Raw genomic sequence first — 5,842 nt, 5'->3', positions numbered from 1 at the left:
ACTTGGGGGAGAGAGAGAGAGAGAGAGAGAGAGAGAGAGAGAGAGAGAGAGAAGCGCTAATATGCTGTGCTCGTGCACTAGGGCAGTTGTTAAAGCGCTTGTCCGGTTTTACATTTTCGGATTTCGTGGTGACTCCGGGTGAATTCCTCTGTGATAACAGATACCTAAGACAGTAATTACTGGCCTGTAATTAGCCTCCAACAGCTAGGAAAATCGAATTTTGTGAATGAAGTATCAGTAGCGGAACACGTGCCTCGTGAAGTTCTGGTGTAAGTAATTTATGTTAATTCATGGCTGATGACGACGTTGTGGATGGGTCGTTAGACCTGAAAGCGAAAGCGAACTACCTCGTAAAGAATGAAAGCAAATTGTCCGCGCCGTAATTCGCGAGGCTTGGCCTTATGGTGACTCAGCGTGGACTCCAATTAGATCAGAGTGATTAAGTTTCCCCCAGCCAGAAGGGACCTGCTCCCCTAGCGTGCCGCTGCAGCTTCGCAGCTCGTGGCGCCTTAGTTTCGTCCTTTTGCGCTCGGTGAGCTCGCATGACGGCAAAATTAGAGAAATACGAGCTGGCACGGGCGTTCTTTCCGCACACCATTCGCGATTGGAACAGCAGAGGACGGAACCCGAGCAACCTTCTGTCACACGTCGGAAGGCTGCTTGCAGAGTAGACAAAATTTACACTACTGGCCATTAAAATTGCTACACCACGAAGATGACGTGCTACACACGCGAAATTTAACCGACAGGAAGAAGATGCTGTGATATGCAAATGATTAGCTTTTCAGAGCATTCACACAAGGTTGGCGCCGGTGGCGACACCTACAATGTGCTGACATGAGGAAAGTTTCCAACCGATTTCTCATACACAAACAGCAGTTGACCGGCGTTGCCATGTGTAAGAAGGAGAAATGCGTACCATCACGTTTCCGTCTTTGATAAAGGTCGGATTGTAGCCTATCGCGATTGCGGTTTGTCGTATCGCGACATTGCAGCTCGCCTTGGTCGAGATTCAATGACTGTTAGCAGAATATGGAATCGGTGGGCTCAGGAGGGTAATACGGAAGGCCGTGCTGGATCCCAACGGCCTCGTATCACTAGCAGTCGAGATGACAGGCATCTTATCCCCATGGCTGTAACGGATCGTGCAGCCACCTCTCGATCCCTAAGTTAACAGATGGGGACGTTTGCAAGACAACAACCATCTGCACGAACAGTTCGACTACGTTTGCAGCAGCTGGCGTATCACACGGCGTGATGGTATGGAGTGCCTTTAGTTACACGTCTCGGTCACCTCTTGTTCGCATTGACGGTACTTTGAACAGTGCTCGTTACATTTCAGATGTGTTACGACCCGTGGCTCTACCCATCAGCCGGCCGATGTGGCCGATCGGTTCTAGGCGCTACAGTCTGGAGCCGCGCGACCGCTACGGTCGCAGGTTCGAATCCTGCCTCGGGCATGGATGTGTGTGCTGTCCTTAGGTTAGTTAGGTTTAAGTAGTTCTAAGTTCTAGGGGACTGATGACCACAGCAGTTAAGTCCCATAGTGCTCAGAGCCATTTGAACCATCTACCCATCATTCGATCCGTGCGAAACTCTACTTTTCAGCAGGATATTACATGACCGCATGTTGCAGGTCCTATACGGGCATTTCTGGATACAGAAAATGTTCGACTGCTGCCCTGGCCTACACATTCTCCAGATCTCTCACCAATTGAAAACATGTGGTCAATGGTGGGCGAGCAACTGGCTCGTCACAATACGCCAGTCACTACTCTTGATGAACTGTGGTATCGTGTTGAAGCTGCATGGACAGCTGTAACTGTACACGCCATCCAAGCTCAGTTTGAATCAATGCCCAGGCGTATCAAGGCCGTTATTACGGCCAGAGGTGGTCGTTCTGAGTACTGATTTCTCAGGATCTATGCACCCAAACTGCATGAAAATGTAATAACATGTCAGTTCTAGTATAATATATTTGTCCAACGAATACCCGTTTATCATCTGCATTTCTACTTGGTGTAGCAATTTTATGGCCAGTAGTGTTGATACAGCTTTTAAATTCCATTAATATGGTTTTTATAACACAGCTTCATCCAAAGTACCATTTTTTTGCACTTGTGTATTTTTTAAGGCAGAAAAATAGCCGAAACAAGCGTTTTGTTCTACATCTACAACTACACCCCCAAGCCTATTTACAGTGCGTGGCAGAGGGTCCTTCTGGCACCACAGTGTCATCCCTCACCCCTTCCCCCCGGCTCCGCCCCACTCACCCTGTTCCATTCGCGGAAGGCACATGGAAAGAATGATTTTCGGTTGACCTTCGTAAGGGCTCGAATTCTCTGCTATTCTCGTTGTGGTCAGTTCGGGAGACGTACCGCGGACGGAATGTAATATGTTCACTGACTCGCCCTGGATCATACAGTCTGTGAATTTCAATCGTAAACACCTGTCTTGCAGCATCTTTACCTGGAGCCTGTTGAGCATCTTCGTAACGCTCCAGCGCCGAGTAAATAATACCTTGACAATATGCGCCGCTCTTCGTCGGCTCTTACCTATCTCTTCTGTTAATTCTACCTGGAGCAGCACTCGAGAATAGGTCGAGCGGGTGTCTTGTAAGCCACTTCTTTCTTGGATTACATACATTTTCTTAAGCTTCCGCGAATGAATTTCAGCCTACCATCAGATTTTCCAGCAATCAGTTACATGTGGCCATTGCACTTATCGTCGCTTCGGATAGTTACTACGAGGTGTTTCATGATAGGTAACTGCCACCTATGATATATCATCACTAGTGTAATCGAATTTCTTCGCCTATTTATTCACAATACGTTACATCTGTTTACGCTGGGGTCAACTGTCAGTCCCTGCAGGAATCAACGTTCCCCTACAGGTCCGCCTGCAATTTGCTAGAATCTTCTATCGTTGCTATCCTCCTATAGACAACTGAATCATATTTGAACAGCCTCGTGGACCTGCCGACGTTATTCACTAATATATATTATAAACAGTAAACGTCCTATAACGCTTCCTAATATTATTTTGACAACAGTTGATTTTGTTCTGTCAAGTGTGACTCGTTGAGTTCTATCTCCAAGGAAGTCCTGAGTTCAGTCAAAATTTGATCTGATGTTGGTAAGATCATATTTTGGTTAAAAAATAGTGCGAAATTGTATCAACTCCCTTTATGTGGTCAAGGAACGCGGCATCCATGCTGATTTTTATCGAGGAAATTTTCGTTCTCCCGAAACATCTCACGTCAGTATATTAATATAAAACATGTTTCTTACGTCTGCAACAGATTCACGTCAGCGATAGAGGATTCTAATGAAGTGCATCTGTCCTACGACCCTTCTTGAAAACTGTAGTAACTTGCGGTTTTTTCTACTCGTTAGGGAGCTTTTGTTTCTTCAGCGCTGTACGGTAACCTATTGCTATAAGAGGAAAAACTTCTTTCGAGTAATCTCTGTAAAATCTCATAGTCTTTGTGTTAAAGTGTTTTGATCTGTCTTCCACGCTTGAGCCGCGCAGGATTAGCCGAGAAGTCTGGGGCGCTGCATTCATGGGGTGTGCGGCTGGTCCCGGCGGAGGTTCGAGTCCTCCCTCGGGCGTGGGTGTATGTGTTTGTCTTTAGGATAATTTAGGTTAATTAGTGTGTTAGCTTAGGGACTGATGACCTTAGCAGTTCAGTCCCATAAGATTTCACACGCATTTGAACATTTTTTCTACGCTTGAGGTGGTGTTTCCAGCGCATGCCAGTAATCTACATCTACATATTATTCTGCAATTCACAATTAGGTGTTCGGCAGTGGGTTCATCAAACCAACATCAAGCGGTTTTTCTAGCGTTCCACTCTCAAACAGCCCGCGGCAAAGGCGATCATTTAAATCTTTCCGTGCGAGCTATGATTTCTCCTATTTTACTGTGATGATCATTTCTTCCTATGTAGGTGGGCGCAACAGAATATTTTCAATCACTGAGGAGCAATATGGTGATCAGAAAGTCATGACAAAATCCTGCCGCCATGAAAAACGCCTTTGTTTTAAGAATTGACACTTCAGTTCGCGTATCGTATCCGGCGCATTCTTTCCCCTATTTCGTGATCATACGAAACGAGCTGCCGTTCTTTGAATTTTTTCGATGTCTTCCATCAATCCTATCTGATGCGGAGCCCATATTGCGCTACAGTACTCCAGAAGAAGACGGATAAGCATAAAGTAAGCAGTCACGTTAACAGACCTATTTCATTTTCTAAGCGTGCTGCCAATAAATAGCTGTCTTTGGTTTGCTTTCCGCAGAGCACTTTAATTTATTCGTAATTGTAATCATTAGTATTTAGGTTAGGTTAGGTTAGTGTTGTTTAACGTCCCGTCGACAACGAGGTCATTAGAGACGGAGCGCAAGCTCGGGTTAGGGAAGGATGGGGAAGGAAAATCGGCCGTGCCCTTTCAAAGGAACCATCCCGGCATTTGCCTGAAACGATTTAGGGAAATCACGGAAAACCTAAATCAGGATGGCTGGAGACTGGATTGAACCGTCGTCCTCCCGAATGCGAGTCCAGTGTGCCCTTAGTATTTAGCTGAATTCACAGTCTTTAGATTTGTGTGATTTATAATAGAACCGAAAGTTGGCGGATTCCTTTTAGTACTCATGACTATGACCTCACACTTTTCATGATTTAGAGCCAGTTGCATTTTTCGCATAATATAGATATTTTGTCTAAATCATTTTGTAATTTTTTTTTTTTTTTTTTTGCATGATGAAAAATGACGGAATCATTCGGTTTTAGTTTCATGTATCGGCTGAATTCTTCATTCATTCTTTTCAATGAAACTAGTCTGTGGGAGCAGCGAATGAAAACAGTCGATTCAGTCGGTTGTTGTTTAGCGTTTCAGTGGCATTACTATTAATTCATTTATAAGATATGAATGAGCAACCGAATTAAAACAGTCGACTTAGGCCGTTGTAATTTTGCATATTAATTGAATTATTAATTCTTTCTGCTCAAGTGAAACTGGTCGGTAATTCTTGTTTCGGTTGGACCACGTATTCGTTCTTTCAACTGAAACCACTCTTTTGTGTTTTAACTAGCTAAAATATCCTTGCATTCTTGTGAGTTAAATCTGTAGTACTTTCATTAGTTGAACCAACGCAGTGGTACACAATCTGGATACACATAACCCCGAAGAGTAACCCTACATGTTGAGACCTCAGGTGTACGCCGAAGTTAAAAAAAAAAAAAAAAAAAAAAACTAAACTTCATTCGAACAGGCATCGGAAGACCCAATGGTACTGACAGACAACCGTGTCATTCTCAGCCTACAGGCAGCACTGATTGCCGTTATGGAGGGGCATGTAGTCAGCACACCGGCCTTTCACAGTTCTCGTGACGGAGGCGCTACTTCTCAGGCAAGTAGCTCCTCAGTTTGCCTCACAAGGGCTGAGTGCACCCTGCTTGCCAACAGCGCTCGGTAGACCGGACGGTCACCCTACCAATAGTTAGCCAAGCCCGACAAAGCTTAACTTCGGTGATCTGATGGGAACCGGTGTTACCACTGTGGTAAGGCCATTGGCAAAGTTGAAATGAGTATTATTTAATTATGTGGTGAATAGACTAATTCTTCTTGCCATCATGTAAGACAGATTAATACACTGCAGTGGATTAAGTTGTTCCAGATAGCCGGCCGGAGTGGCCGAGCGGTTCTAGGCGCTACAGTCTGGAACCGCGCGTCCGCTACGGTCGCAGGCTCGGATCCTGCCTCGGGCATGGATGTGTGTGACATCCTTAGGTTAGTTAGGTTTAAGTAGTTCTAAGTTCTAGGGGACTGATGACCTCACCACT

The 5,842-nt window shown here is 45.1% G+C and overlaps 1 pseudogene; it reads right to left on the bottom strand.

Annotated features, from left to right (window-relative positions):
* Nucleotides 1–5,456: 5,456 nt before the first annotated feature.
* On the bottom strand, nt 5,457–5,574 carry LOC126250351 (5S ribosomal RNA; annotated as a pseudogene).
* Nucleotides 5,575–5,842: the final 268 nt, after the last annotated feature.

The sequence above is a fragment of the Schistocerca nitens genome, chromosome 3, assembly GCF_023898315.1.
Source record: "Schistocerca nitens isolate TAMUIC-IGC-003100 chromosome 3, iqSchNite1.1, whole genome shotgun sequence".
In the NCBI taxonomy this organism is placed as follows: Eukaryota; Metazoa; Arthropoda; class Insecta; order Orthoptera; family Acrididae; genus Schistocerca; species Schistocerca nitens.
The sequence above is the reverse complement of the archived record's forward strand: the minus strand, read 5'-3'. Positions and strand labels throughout refer to the sequence as shown.